A 16,406-nucleotide genomic window follows, 5' to 3' on the forward strand; every position below is an offset into this window, starting at 1 on the left:
AACAATGTTTATTCTATGAACTCAAGTTAACCTTTTTAAAACATACAGTGAACATCTTAGCAACCATAATTCAAATACAACCCCCAAAGAATACAACACAAAGTCATCTTTAAGCTGTCCTTTTAACATCCATAAGACTTAAACAAAACCTTTAAACAGAAGCACATCAGGTTAAAGTCGCTACTGAGAGAAGTTATTATTTAAAAGGATCGATTTACAGTTTTTAGGTTACAGAGAGAGAGAGACTAATACCCCTTCTGGCTGTGACTGCAGCTATCCAGCTCTGAAAACGAAACTAAAACACACCCTGCAGCAAACAGCCTAAAACAAAAGTAAAAAGCTGACGGACAGCCCAGCTCCACCCACACTCTGACATCACTGATAAACACCCATTTCTTAAAAGGTACATTTCTTAAACACTCATTTCTTAAAGGTACTCTCAAATGACAACCTTTAGATCCTGTCTCTCAGAATACCTTCTGACAACTTATCCACTACAGACATTAGGCTCACCGGTCTGTAGTTCCCAGGCTTTTCCCTGTGGCCCTTCTTAAGCAAAGGCACAAAATTTGCTACCCTCCAATTTTCAAGCACCTCACCTGTGGCTGTCGACAATTCAAATGTCTCTGCTAGGGGACCAGCAATTTCCTCCCTAGCCTCCCACTACATCCTGGGATACATTTCATCAGGTCCTGGAGATTTATCTACCTTGATGCGCTTTAACACTTCCAGCACCTCCTTCCCTGTAATAGTTACACTCGTTAATTTACACACATTTTGGAAGAAAGAATAAGAAGGCAAATTATTATTTAAATGGAGAAATACTGGAGAAATCTGTAGCACAAAGTGACTTGGGGGCCCTTGTTCATGAAACCCAGAAAGCTAGCATACAGATGCAGAAGGTATTAGGGAAGGCAAATTGAATGCTCGCTTTTATTTCAAGGGGGCTGAAATATAAACGTAAAGAGGTAGTGCTGGAAATATGCAAGGTACTAGTGAGGCCACATTTAGAATACTGTGTACAGTTTTGGTCCTCTTATTTAAGGAAAGATATATTATCATTGGAGGCAGTACAGAGGAGGTTTACTAGGATGATCCCAGGTATGGAGGGACTACCAGTTGAGGAAAGATTAAACAGGTTGGGCCTGTACTCCATGGAGTTCAAAAGAATGAGAGGTGATATGATTAAAACATAACATGGGGCAGCAGGGTAGCATGGTGGTTAGCATAAATGCTTCACAGCTCCAGGGTCCCAGGTTCGATTCCCGGCTGGGTCACTGTCTGTGTGGAGTCTGCACGTCCTCCCCCTGTGTGCGTGGGTTTCCTCCGGGTGCTCCGGTTTCCTCCCACAGTCCAAAGATGTGCGGGTTAGGTGGATTGGTCATGCTAAATTGCCCGTAGTGTCCTAATAAAAGTAAGGTTAAGGGGGGGTTGTTGGGTTACAGGTATAGGGTGGATACGTGGGTTTGAGTAGGGTGATCATGGCTCGGCACAACATTGAGGGCCGAAGGGCCTGTTCTGTGCTGTACTGTTCTATGTTCTATAACATTCTTATAGGTTAGGCCAGGTTAATGGGAGGATGTTTCCACTCATGGGAGAGTGAAGGACCAGAGGACATAGTCGCAGAATAAGGAGGTGCTTATTTGAGACTGATTTGTTCCTCATCCGCTACCTATAATGTTACAGACTAGGGAAGGAGCAGAGTCGGGTAACGTTACAGAAATGGAAATGGACAATGTTAGTAATGATGTGGATATGTGGTTGGAAGCTCATCTCATTACAATTAATTACATATACAAAACCTTTAACCATGACAAAGCAAACATAACCCTAAATAGACAAGCAAAATACTGCAGATACTTGAATCTGAAATAAGAACAGAGAATGCTGCTAAAACTGGAATAATCATAAGACATTGCATAAAAGTTGAAAAGTTAAGCAAAGAGCCAAATAGAAATTGGAAAAACATAACGACTGTGGCTCAGCATTAGAGTAAAAAATTATTTCAGTACTACAACAGCAAGAGCTGTCAGCGGTGAAAACCCATAAAATGAAATGGATTCGATATTGAGGTTGAACACAAAATATTAAATATTCTGAATTATTTGTTCCACCAAGTATTCATCAGGAAAGACATGAACAACTTAATCTTTTCAAACAAAGATACACCAAGTAAAATTAATGACTTATAAATGGGATGGAAGTTCTTAAACTAATTGGCTCAAAACAATAAAATCACATTTTGAAAAGAAACTTGTGAAGCACTGACCATTATTGTAAGAAAATCATTAGATGCTGAGGAGATACTATGGCACCTGGAAACAATTGAATCTGGTGCCCATGTTCAGAAAGGTTGACAAAATAGACACAAAGCAACAGTCTGGGGGCGTTGGTAACTGCGCCCCTGCCATTCCCGCCGGCGCGGTTCTCCACCAGCCCCGTAGTGGTGGCGGCCCTGAGAGTGTGGGGGCAATGGAGGAGGTATGTGGGAGCAGCGGGAGCATCGGTCTGGACCCCAATTTGTGACAATCACCAGTTTGCCCCGGGGAGTATGGATGGGGGTTCCGAATATGGTGGAGAGCGGGGATTGAGAGCATGGGAGACTTGTTTATACATGGGACCTTTCCGAGCATGAGGGCGCTGGCGGAGAAGTTTGTGTTGGCAAGGGTAAATTAATTCAGATATCTACAGGTGCGGGACTTTCTGCGTAGACAGGTATCAACCTTCCCACTCCTGCTGCTAAGGGGGATCCAGGATAGGGTAGTTTCCAGAGGATGGGTAGGAGAGGGGAGCGTCTCTGACATTTACAAAGAACTCATGGGGTCAGAGGAGACGCAGACCGGGGAGCTGAAGCACGTGGGAGGAGGAGTTGGCAGGAGAGATAGAGGACGGACTATGGGCGGAAGCATTGAGTAGACTCAACGCGACCACAACATGTGCCCGACTTAGCCTGATCCAATTCAAAGTCGTTCACCTGGCCCACATGACAGCGGCCCGGATGAGCAGATTCTTTGGGTTGGAGGGCAGGTGCGTAAAATGTGCGGGAGGACCAGCGAACCATGTTCACATGTTTTGGACATGCTTGGAGCTTAGGGGATTCTCGCAGGGGTTTGCGGACGTCATGTCCAAAGTATTGAAAACAAGGGAGGCACTGAGTCCAGAGTTGGCGATTTTCGGGGTGTCGGAAGACCTGGGAATCCAGGAGGAGAAAGAGATTGACGTACTGGCCTTTGCTTCCCTGGTAGCCCGGAGATGGATACTGTTAGCTTGGAGGGACTCAAAGCCCCCAAAGTCGGAGACCTGGCTATCGGACAAGGCTAGCTTTCTCTGCCTGGAGAAAATTAAGTTCACCCTGAGAGGATCACTGTTGGGGTTCGCCCGGAGGTGGCAACCATTCATCGACTTCTTTGTGGAAAATTAATCATCAGCAGAGGGGGGAGTGAGGGAGGGGGGGTTAGATTAACGTAGAATAGGGGGTTAATTAGGCAGGACCTGTTAGGAAGGGAGTTGGTTTTTGGACTATGTTTATAGTTCCATGTACACTTTATATTGTTGTTACAACGGCAAAAAATATCTCAATAAAATTGTTTATTAAAAAAAAATAGACACAAAGAACAGGCACATTTTTCTTCCCTTACATGTAAATAGATTTGATATTAGGAGTAAACCTGGGTATCGTTGTGCCACAATTACCTAGTTAACAGCAGTTTGCAGATACTTCAATGGAAAAGATCTTGCCTGAAGAATATTTTCAATGTTATTGATTGTCAACCTAAATTGGCCATGGTAATCCATAAAACATCATGTACCTTAACTTCCAAAAGACTTCATAAAGTTCTATTCAAAAGGTTATTATTAAACTCAGAGCTGTGGTGATTTAGCATAAACCCTAGGGATGGATAAGGAACTGGTTGAATACTAAAGCGATAAGCAGATTCGGAGGGGGAGGGTTGGTGAAGTGATAGAGAAGGAAGAAGAAGGTCCTGCTTTTATATAGCATCCTTCACAATCACAGAATATTCCAAAGTGCTTTCGAAGCAATAGATTACTTTTATTAGTTATGTCAGATTAAGGGAGTGGGAGAGAAGCTACTGTTTGTATTACATCAGGTTCAGTGCTGAAATAACTATGGTTTTAAATTTCCATAAAAACCTGAACTCCGTGGAGAGCCGTCAAATTTGCTGAATTGGAGCAGTAGAAGAGACAGCTCAGAAATTTCAGAATGTTTTTTTTTCAAATTTAGAGTGTCCAATTCTTTTTTTCCTATTAATTTAGTGTGGCCAATCCACCTAGCCTGCACATCTTTGGGTTGTGGGGCGAAACTCACGCAACCACGGAGAGAATGTGCAAACTCCACACGGATAGTCACCCAGAGCCGGGATCGAATCTGGGTCCTCGGCGCCATGAGGCAGCAATGCTATCCACTGTGCCACCGTACTGCCCTATTGCAGAATGTTTTGACAAGATAGGAAAGTGGGCAGAACAAGCACAGACAAAATTTGCCTCAGACAAATGTAAAATGGTGCACATAGAAAGAAAAAGATAGATGACATAAGTATTCGAAAAAACTGCGGCGAAATAGCTGAGAATACTGCCTAATGAGACATAGGAGTCTTCGCCAACTTGACTCATTCAGCTGACTTGCCTCATTCAGCCGATACGAAATGAAATGTTGAATTACGTAGCCACATCATAACAATAAAGGTCAGAGAATGTAATGATCAAACTGTACATTGCTCTAGTCAGACCACACCTTAAATATTGCATCCGGTTCTTGTTGCCAAGAAACAGGTGCAACAGAAAGTGCGGAGAAGAATCACGAGGCTAAAGTTTATTGCCAGAAGTATGAGTTATGGTAAAACAGTGGAGAAACCTGGTCTTTACAGTTGGGAACAAAACACCTTAGAGGCAATCTTACTGTAAGAATGTTAAGGGCATAAGAGGTTAACATGAAATACTACTTTAAATTAAGCTGCAGGTGTAGTACTATGGGGACACAGGTAGAAGCTAGAAAATGCTCCTTTTAGGACTTATCTCACATAGAATGATTAACAAGTGAAAAAACTTCTAAATAGATTAATAAAGACAAAAACACTGGAATAGGTTAAACAATTGGATGAGGCATTAGAATGCCTTTGAAAATGTAGTTAAAAGGCAGTCTTCATCCAGAATTATCTTGTGTTCATCTTCAGAGTAACATCAGAAACATATCACATCGGTAATGTAAAAGTAATTTTCTCAAACAACATATCTGTTAATTTACTAGTCAAGTATGTTAATTTACTAAACTAGAATGAATCACAAATATCTCAATGAGGGATGGGGTGTCCTTATATTCCGATGACTTCTTGATATACGTGTCGGAACCCAGTGTGTCAATAGGGGAAATATTGAAGCTGCTTCGGGTGTTTGGGTCTTTCTCGGGGTACAAATTAAATCTAGACAAGATCGAGGGTGGAATTCTCCGCTCCTGGGAAAAATGGTGAGGGCTGTCGTGAACTCGGCCGAGTTTCACGACGGCCTCTGAGGCCGCTCCTCGCCCCCTATTCTCCCCTCCCAGCGGGGCTAGGAGCGGCGCTCCGTAACTCTCGGCCGCCGGGCGGCGCGCCGAGAGTGACACGACGGCGGCGCCTATGTGACGTCAGCCGCGCATGCGCAGGTTGGCCGGCTACAACCCGCTAACATCACGACGGCTGACAGCTCAAACCCGCGCATGCGCAGTGGCCGTCTTTGCGTGACGTGGCGGCTTGATCTTGCGGGGCGGCGGAGGGGAAATAGTGCGTCCGATTGCGACGCCGGCCCGACGCTCGGTGGGCACCGATCGTGGGCCTTTCCCCTCCCGAGCACAGTCGTGGTGCTCATTCCCCACCAGGCCCCCTACAAGCCCCAAAACAGGCATCTCATGGCGATTTCACGATGGCAGCGACCAGGTGTGATTGCCGCCGTCGTGAAACGGTCGCGAACGGCAGGCCGCTCGACCCATCCGAGTCGGAGAATCGCCAGTCGCTGTGAAAAACGGCGAGCGGCGATTCTTCCGAGCGGGGGCTGGGAGAATCGCGGGGGGGGGCACAAGGGGGTCGTGAAATTAGTCGGGGGGCCCTCCCGTGATTCTCCCACCCAGCGTGGGGAGCGGAGGATCGCGCCCTGAGTATTTTGTGGGGTCTCGGCCGGGGGTGGGGGCAGGGGTGGGGGTGGGGCTGTCATTCCATAAGGCAGGGACTCACTTTAGATACCTGGGGGTGCAGGTTGCTCGGGAGTGGGGATGGACCCCGTAGGTACAACATTTCTAGTTTGGTGGGGAGGTGAAAGCTGATCTGGCAAGGTGGGATGGTCTCCCTCTGTCACTGGCAGGTCGGGTACAGGCGATTAAAATGAACGTGTTGCCGCGAATTCTGTTTATTTTCCAATGCCTGCCAATTTTCCTGCCAAAGGAATTTTTTAGAGAGATTGAAGGAATGATTACCTCATTCATATGGGGAGGGAAGGTGGCCAGAGTTAGAAAGGTGCTACTACAGAGGGGAAGGCAGGCAGAGGGTTTGGGTCTTCCGAACCTGATGTATTATTATTGGGCGGCGAATGAGGAGAAGGTTCGGAGCTGGGTCAGAGGGGTTGATTCCCAGTGGGTCAGAATGGAGGAGAGTTTGTGTAGGGGGTCGGGATTAAAGGCGCTAGCAACAGCGCCGCTCCCGATGGACCCGGGGAAATACTCAGGAAGTCCGGTAATAATAGATTCATTGAAAAATTGGAGGAAGTTTCGCCAACACTTCTGGTTGGGGGCAGGGTCAAGGGAAATGCCGATTCAGGGGAACCACAGATTTCAGCCAGGGAAGTGGGACGGAAATTTTCGGAAATGGGAGGAGAAGGGGATTAAGACACTAAAAGATTTCTTTCTTGGGGGTCGGTTTGCAGGATTGAAGGAGCTGGAAGTGAAGTATGGGCTGGAGCAGGGGGAAATGTTTAGATACATGCAGGTTCGAGATTTTGCCAGGAACGAGATACAGAGCTTCCCGGTGGAGCCGGCCTCCACATTGCTGGAGGAGGTGGTGACGACAGGGGGACTGGAGAATGGGGTAGTGTCGGCGGGTTACGGTGCTATTTTGGAAGAGGAGAAGGCACCACTGGAAGGGATCAAAGCAAAGTGGGCGGAAGAGTTGGGAGAGGGTAAGGAGGAGTGGTTCTGGTGCTCGGGAGTGAACTCCTCCACCTCGTGTGCAAGGCTGGGGCTGAAACAGCTGAAGGTGGCATATAGGGCACATCTCACAAGGGCAAGGATGAGCCAGCTCTTTGAGGGTGTAGAAGATATGTTTGAACGTTAGGGGGGGTCCACAAATCATGTTCACATGTTTTGGTCCTGTCCAAAGCTAGAGTCCTCCGCACCTTCAGGGACTAGGCCAGCGCCAGAGTGGTTTGCGCCGCACCGGCCGGCGCGGAAGGGGCTTGGTGCCATGCCAACCGGCGCCAAAGGGCGGCTGGCGTGAGTTGGCGCATGCGCGGGAGCGCCAGTGTGTGCTGGCGTTATCCCAGTGCATGCGCAGGGGGGGGGTTCATCTCCCCGCCGGCCATCGTGGACCGGTACACCAGCCGGCGCGGAGGAATAGAGTGCCCCCAAGGACAGGCCCGCCCGCAGATCAGTGGGCCCCGATCGCAGGCCAGGCCACCGTGGGTGCGCCCCCCGCCCGGGGCCAGATGCCCCCCGCGTTCCCCCCCCCCGCCCAGGACTCCGGAGGCCGCCCACAGAGCCAGGTCCCTCCGGTAAGTACCAGCTCTAATTTACGCCGGCGGGACCGGCCTAAAACGGGCGGCGGCTCAGCCCATTGCGGGCCGGGGAATTTGGGTGGCCCCAGGGCCCATAGCATCGCACCAGTCCTCGCCTTTCACCGAGGCGGGTGGCGCGATTCACGTCAGTGGGATTTTTGGGGGGCCGGAGAATTCGGTAGCCACCGGGGGCGGGATTCATGCCGACCCCCGGTGATTCTCCGACCCAGCGGGGGGTCAGAGAATCCTGTCCCATATTCGGGATGTCGGACCAGCCGGGGTTGGAAACGAGTGCAGAGGCAGATGTAGCCTTCGCCTCATTGATCGCCCAAAGGCGGATCCTGTTGGGATGGAGAGCAACCTCTCCACCTGTGCCCTGGCGTGGCGGGGGGACCTGTTGGAATTCTTGGCTATTGAGAAGGTTAAGTTTGAACTGAGGGGAAGAATGGAGGGGTTCTACAGTTCATGGGCATTATTCATTATGCACTTTCAAGAATTGGATAACATCGAGTATCAGGGTGCTGGGAGGGTTGGGGGGAGAGGGACTGTATGTGTTAATGGTGACTATGGGTGGTTCCTGATTCCTTTTTGTTATTTGTTTATGTTAACATGCGGACAGTTGTTTGGGGGTTGGTGGGAGGATGGGATCATTGTTGTTGAAATGGGGATTGATATTATATTCGTTATTGTTTATTGTTGGTGGGTGCAAATTTCGGAGAAAATGTGAAAAAGGAGAATAAAAATATATATATTTTTAAATAACTCAATGGGGGATTAACTGAACAAGTCAGATGTGGTCAACAGTACAAATGAAGAACTAACTTCGTAGTAAATCAATCAAATCTGTCAGATCTTTTCTAACGTATTCAAGTATCAAAAATCACCTGATGAAATCAAAGAGGATACGTAGTTGATTGTTCTGTTTACTGAGAGAATTTTAATGCAATCGTAAAGAATGTCTGGTTGACGTCAAGGCCTCTGTTACAGGTAATTGGCTTTGCTTCACTGCATCCATTGGACTCAATATTCATTCTCTCCCACAATAGCTGAAGTGTTTATTATGCACAAGGAGCAACTGACCAAGCTTACTTTGACAATAACTATCTCTGCAACTTCTACAATCAAGAAGGATGAATTGTCGTATCATGGGGGTACTATTATCTCCAAGTTTTCATTAGAAGTTACATGTTCATCCTGAATTAAATATATGCTGTTCTTACATTATCACTGGAAACTTGGAATTTCCTACTTAATACAATCATGCCCCATCACCACAAGGGCGACAGTGGTTCAAGGAGAAGCTCCTCCAACAACTGACAGTTAAGCATGTGCAATAAACTGTGGTCTTGCAGGTGAAAATCAAAAATTGATTTTTCTACCTGTTATGGGTCAGGGTTTAGAGAACCCCAAAGTGTATCATGGAGTTCACCTGACCCACAACTTTTAATAGATTGTGGTGTGGGGAGCACACAGCCCACTCTACAGGGGTGGTACAGCAGAAATGGAAAAGTATTTTTTAAAGCAAAACAATGTTTATTCTTTGAACTCAAGTTAACCTTTTTAAAACATACAGTGAACATCTTAGCAACCATTAATTCAAATACAACCCCCAAAGACTACAACACTAAGTAATTCTTAAGCTGTCCTTTTAACATCCAGAAGATTTAGACAAAACCTTTAAACAGAAGCACATCAGGTTAAAGTCACTACTGAGAGCAGTTATTAGTTTTAAATCACCAAAGGATCAATTTACATTCTTTAGATTTCAGAGAAAGACTCTAATACACCTTCTGGCTGTGACTGCAGCTGTCCGGCTGTGACTGCAGCTGTCCAGCTCTGAAAACGAAACTAAAACACACCCTGCAGCAAACAGCCTAAAATGAAAGTAAAAAGCTGACAGACAGCCCAGCTCCACCCACTCTCTGACATCACTGCAGTAATAAACACCCATTTCTTAAAGGTACTCTCACATGACATACTTAAGTGGAATAAAAACCTGCGCCCTATAATCCTAAGGTTAGAGAGTACAATTAATCATCACATACTGATATATACATTGTTATTTTTCCTGGGTAGGTAATTTCCTACACTGGATCCCCCACCTTGACATTCTTGCTTTCAAGAGGCAACTCTAGACTGCATAACCAATGGTGCTGATGCTGTATGTAAAATAAATGTACTGCATTCCACACCTGGTTTAGAATAGGATTCCTACAGGGCAGGAGGCCATTCAGCCCATCAATCCTGCACCAACCCTCTGAAAGAACACCCCTCTCTGGCCCTATCTCGTAACCCCACCTAACCCTCTAAGGGGCAATTTAGAATGGCCAATCTACCTAACCTGCACATCTTTGGACTGTGGGAGGAAACTGGATCACCTGGAGGAAACTCATGCAGACACAGATAGAATGTGCAAATTCCACACACCTCAGGCCAGAATCGAACCCGGGTCCCGGACGCTGTCGGGCAGCAGTCTTTTTAAAAATAAATTTAGAGTACCCAATTCTTTCTTTTCCAATTAAGGGCAATTTCATGTGACCAATTCACCTACCTTGCACATCTTTTGAGTTGTGAGGGTGAGACACAGATACAGGGAGAATGTGAAATCTCCACACAGTCAGTGACCTAGGGCCGAGATTGAACCCGGGTCCTCAGCCTATGAGCTGCAGTGCTAACCACTGCACCACCGTGCCGCCCCGTGAGGCAGACATGCTAGTCACTGTGCTGCCCGGTTGCCATTGTGCCACCCAGTTGCTCCATGCCATCTTTACCATCCATTAGTCAGGGCATACCAAACTACTGTTTGGTACCTCTTGATTGGTACCTCAGTAGAGTACCTCTACTGTTGTGGCGTTTCTTTCTCGCCCGCAGTTCACATTGCACCTTGTCCATGGGAAGAGAAAAATTCATGAAACAAAGAAAAGAAAAGCCTAGCATTTATACAGCACTTTATTAGATCCTCAGGCCATCAAAAAATGGAAGGAAATCGCAGTTACGTAGGCAAATGTGGCATCCAAATTCACTTCCATCTTTTAGGCCAGATGTCAGGAATAACTATATAGTGCATCTTGTCCCCATTCAGTTGTTCTGTGTTATCAGTTGCCAAAGCATGATTCCCTTGGCAGTACTAAAGATGTGCAGTTTTTCTTTCAATGAGATTAATTTGTATTCCTGAGAGGGTATTTTTTATATGCAAAACTTGCCTTATTACAGCTTGACAAATGTGAGGTAATGCATTTTGGAAGGTCTAATGCAGGCAGGGAATATACAGTGAATGGTAGAACCCTCAAGAGTATTGAAAGTCAGAGAGATCTAGGTGTACAGGTCCACAGGTCACTGAAAGGGGAACACAGGTGGAGAAGATAGTCAAGAAGGCATACGGCATGCTTGCCGCCATTGGCCGGGGCATTGAGTATAAGAATTGGCAAGTCATGTTGCAGCTGTATAGAACCTTAGTTAAGCCACACTTGGAGTATCGTGTTCAATTCTGGTTGCCACACTACCAGAAGGATATGGAAGCTTTAGAGAGGGTGCAGAAGAGATTTACCAGGATGTTGCCTGGTATGGAGGGCATTAGCTATGAGGAGCGGTTGAATAAACTCGGTTTGTTCTCACTGAAACGAGGGAGGTTGAGGGGCAACCTAATAGAGGTCTATAAAATTATGAGGGGCATAGACAGAGTGGATACTCTGCATCCACAAGGTGGAGGGGTCAATTACTAGGGGGCATAGGTTTAAGGTGTGAGGGGCAAGGTTTAGAGGAGATCTACGAGGCATGTTTTTTACACAGAGGGTAGTGGGTGCCTGGAACACGCTGCCGGAGGGGGTGGTGGAAGCAGGGACGATAGTGACATTTAAGGGACATCTAGACAAATACATGAATAGAATGGGAATAGAGGGATACGGACCCAGAAATTGTAGAAGAGTTTTGTTTAGACGGGCAGCATGGTCGGCACGGGCTTGGAGTGCCGAAGGGCCTGTTCCTGTGCTGTACTTTTCTTTGTTCTTTGTTCTTTGAGTAACATAAACCATATGAGCCTAATAAAGCTAATAATGCAATCCTAGGGATAGAAACAAAAACGCCTTTGACTATTGTCATATTATTACCATTGTTTTCTTCGCCACCATTGTAAGCAGGCTTGGGGCGGGGGGGGGGGGGGGGGGGCAGGACACCACTCTTCATCTTGGTGGTTAAAGAAGAGAACGATAAACAAATGGATGTCTTTGAAAGATAAGAAACATCCATGTGCCCATATAAAACAGGCACTGCTAAGGCGTTTCACATGCAATATTGGGCTGATTCTTTATTTACTTAAAGACCACACCCAGAGCAAAGGCTTTGAGCATCACAGGCATTTCAGGGGCTTGTTGCAGCATGCTAGATAAATGGGTGCTGTGCTGGCATTCGGCTCTGCGCCCTATATTGCAGGAAGTTGTTGTTCATTGCACAAATATCAACTATCACTCCCTTTGCCTCTATCATTGTCCCATGGACGACCTGAGAAAAGGCACAAGCTTCTAATGATGCAACTCCAATCTAAACTCACACTTCACCCCGGCCTTAATGTTCCGCCAATTTAAAAAATCTGCTTTTAAAAGAAATAAAGAACACTCAAGAAGCTTGATTTAGGGGCAGCACGGTGGCACAGTGGTTAGCACTGCTGCCTCATGGCACCGATATCCCAGATTTGATCCCGGCTCTGGTTCACTGTTCGTATGGAGTTTGCACATTCTCCCCGTGTTTGCGTGGGTCTCACCCCCACAACCCAAAGTTGTGCAGGGTAGTTGGAATTGGCCATGCTAAATTGCCCCATAATTGAAAAAAAAAGGAATTAGGTACTCTAAATTTAAAAAAAAAGGAGCTTGATATCGTCCAGGAAGAGCTTGCTTGATTGGTCTGTATCCACCATCTTAAGCATTCATCCCTCTGTTGATTCCGTGACCTTGTCATTGCAAAGATTCATACTGAACTGCTGGTGACATAACTAGAATGATGATTTATTGAATAACACGTGGAGAGGTAACATATAGAATGCTATACAGACTAAGTTACTGTTTGAGTTTCATAGACTCTCCTGGAACTACCCGATGTGCGACAGTCCTGTTGTAAGCCTTACTACCAACTGGCGAAAGTCAGATGTCACATGATCAATGTCTGCCACCACCAGCTGGTTGGAGGTCACACTGCTAACTATATACAATATTATACACAGGAATATCACCACATCCCCCTTCCTTTGGAAATGTTATCATTTATAATCAAATCATGATGGATTTCAATATTTAACACATGTGGCAGGCATATACAAATTTAACTGTGTTTTAGTTCACACAATATGCCTGCTAACTGTGTTCTTTGTGCACAGTTCATGTGCATCTCCAACAGGGTCACCCAGTTGATCTTCTGGGCTCTTGTCAACTTTATGGAAGATTAATTTCCATGCCGGTCTTTTGTGCCTTATCCTTTTGACACAATGCTTTTTGAAGGCAGGTACCTTTGCTGGCCATGCTTGCGTCACCAGCTTCTTTCGTACCTTTATGCAATGTTTTTTGCTATTGCATCGTTGCATGCTCTTTGGCGTCACTAGTTTCTTTTGTGTTGTTACGCAATGCTTTTGCTACTGTGTCATGTGAACTATGGCGTCACCAGCTTCTTTCATTACGTTACGCGATGCTTTTTGCTGCTGCATTGTTTTGTATTCTCTTGCCTGTCTGCCACATTGTCGACGTCTTCTTGCTTGGTGTCCTATTTTTTGTTTTGAGAACAATTTAGTGGCTGATCCTTGTCTCTCGCTTGGGTTTGGGAACCTGTGTCTTGCTGCTGACCTGCACCATGGGAGCAGTAGTTTGTGGATCGTCTGTTGAGACGTCTCGTGTTGGTTTGCTGCCGAGGGATTGTGAGATCGTTGTCGGGTCTGCATCTTCAATGGGTGGCTACGGAGCTTCGCACTCTGGTATCTGGGTTGGATCCACATCCCCAACATTGGGTGCTGTCCCTACAGCCTGTGTTTGAACCCCAAGTGATGGCTCCTCGTCACTTGAAATTACCATGCATATGCTAGCTGGTCCCGAAGAACCAAGTTATGGCTCACCCTCGTCTTGTGATATTATATGCGTATCATCCATCGTCGTAGAGCTACTTGGCGATATAGCCATCGCCCCATTAACTCATCTTTTGGAGGAGTACCCTCTCGCAGTGGGGTGCCCACCACTTGAACCAGTTCAGAGGCCTGTGATGATTCACCATGTGCCTCTGGAGCCAGTTTCTCCAAAATTGGTATTATGCCTTTGGTTATTAATTTGTTCACAGCTGAGTCTTTTTGCTGCGAGGTATCTGCTACCGCAATCTCACTCTCCATCTCTGCATGCACCATCTCAGACTTTCAAACTTCCGGTGTCCTGTGCAGACTGGACCACCCCGTCATTCCTGCCAAACCACTGGATTAGTGCTTCACGGGCCTCCTCATCCAGCTTACCATCACTCCCGCTAAACAACCTTACTAGCGCTTCATAGTCGTCTTCATCTGGCTTACCCGCCAAGTTTTCATCACATTAATGTTCGTCGTGGATATCATCGTAGTATTCATCATCGGAGTCAGTATAATCTGTAAACACGCCTCCTGTAAAATACAACATGACACACTGAATCATGTGTTCACGCAGGAAGTGACCAATTTCAAAGTCAGCAACAAGTTTTGTTGCTGAACTTTTATTTCATATTCCATGCTGTGGAACTTCAGGAGGACTGAAAAATTGAAGAAGGAGTAATTTGGTACAGTTTTGGTAACTGTTTTGTGAGTGTGCCGACCTTTATGCTTCGGCTTCGTTTAATGGTTTTCGGTGTGACATTTCTTCTAGTCAATCCGGCACTCTTTGCATCCCATGGTTTCTGGTTTGTCAAAGAATGGGGATTCATGCTTGTCAGGCCGCGATTCCAGCTGGTGTACTTTTGTAATCACGTCATTTGTTAAATGCTCATTGGGCTCAAACTTAAACTCCAGAGTCAAGCTCATTGGCTGTTGACACTCTGAACATTTAACGCTCACATCTTGTAGATGCTTTACTATGGGCTCATCATGCTCCTGTATCATGCCACGCAGTATTTCCAGCTTCTTGAAAAACGTTAACCAGAAGTGTGGAATTCCTTTTGGCTCTTCAATCTCTTTATCTGATTTGTCGTCCTAAACCTGGATTTTCGCTTGTTCCTCATCAAATGACTGCATCAGCATATTTTGTTGAGATTTGTAGAATTCGGCTGGTCAGTCACTGTCTGGAATGTACAGCCGCTCTACTAGGTTCAGGGCCTCACACGCATCCGCTCCTATGGTGAACTTTCATTTTATGTGGACAATGGAAAATGGTAACTTTGCATAGTTCATGCTTAATTCAAGCTCACATTCACCCAGCATCTCAATCTTCTTCCTACCGCACTGTATTGGCAGTCATGGTTGATCGCCAACTTTTGGCTTAACACTCAGCCTGTGCAAAGCAGACAAACAGAGGCCCTCATTCCCATGTCGAGGTCGTATTTTACCAATGTGTCGATCATCCACATTAATGTTTTCCATCTGGTTTCGATGGCAGCAAGTTTGTCCTTACTATCATCGCGACTTTTCGGACAGGCTTCATCACTTTTATTGGTCGGACTCTTCTGTTCCTTGGTTGAAATGAGATCAATAAAGAACTGTTCGACTGGAGGCACCTCATCAACATTGTTTCGCAAAATAATTGTATGGCCACACCTGGAACATACTTTTCCATACGCTGGACATTGCAATGGCCCATGTCGGTTGCCACATTTCTGGCATAAGATGGCAGCTCCTGTCAGCCGCTTAAAATGGCCGCCCACACTGAGATCACATTTCTTATTGAACTGCATCACAGTGCTGATGGCTCTGGCGTCTTTTTCCATGTTGGCGCCAAAATGTTTCAAAGTGAGTGTACTGATTTGCTGTGCAGCCAACTCACTCTCATGGCAAATCTTAGTCGCATTTTCCAACTTCAGGTCTTCCCCGCGTAACAATCTTTCACCGAGCTTGTCGTTCGATATGCCAAATACCATTTTCTCGCGGATCATCGATGGTTTTAGATCACTGAAATTGCAGGCCTGGGCCTTCAGCCTCAAGTCAATTACGAAATTGTTGAAAGATTTGTCTGGTTTCTGGGTAAGTGTTTGAAAAATATATCTTTCAACCCCGGTGGAGGAGCTTAAGGGCAAGTGGGAGGACGAGCTAGGAGGAGAGTTAGAGGTGGGTCTATGGGTGGACGCCCTAACCAGGGTCAATTCCTCCTCATCATGTGCCAGGCTGAGCCTAATACAGTTTAAGGTAGCCACCGGGCACACATGACGGTGGTGAGGATGAGCAAGTTTTTTGGGGTAGAAGATAGATGTGCGAGATGCGCGGGAACCCCATGTCCATATGTTCTGGGCATACCCGATGCTCAGAGGGTTTCGGAAGGGGTTTGCGAAGGCGATGTCCACGGTGCTAGAAACACGGGTGGTGCGGAGTCCAGAGGTAGCGACGTTACGGGCACTCAACATATGGAACTCGCCGTCCGAGACGTCTACGTGGCAGGAGTCCGGTCCAACTACGTGAGACAGCGCCTACTAAAAAAGGGGGCCCTGGACCTGGATCAGACGGTAAATTTAGC

The sequence above is a fragment of the Scyliorhinus canicula genome, chromosome 10, assembly GCF_902713615.1.
Source record: "Scyliorhinus canicula chromosome 10, sScyCan1.1, whole genome shotgun sequence".
NCBI lineage: Eukaryota > Metazoa > Chordata > Chondrichthyes > Carcharhiniformes > Scyliorhinidae > Scyliorhinus > Scyliorhinus canicula.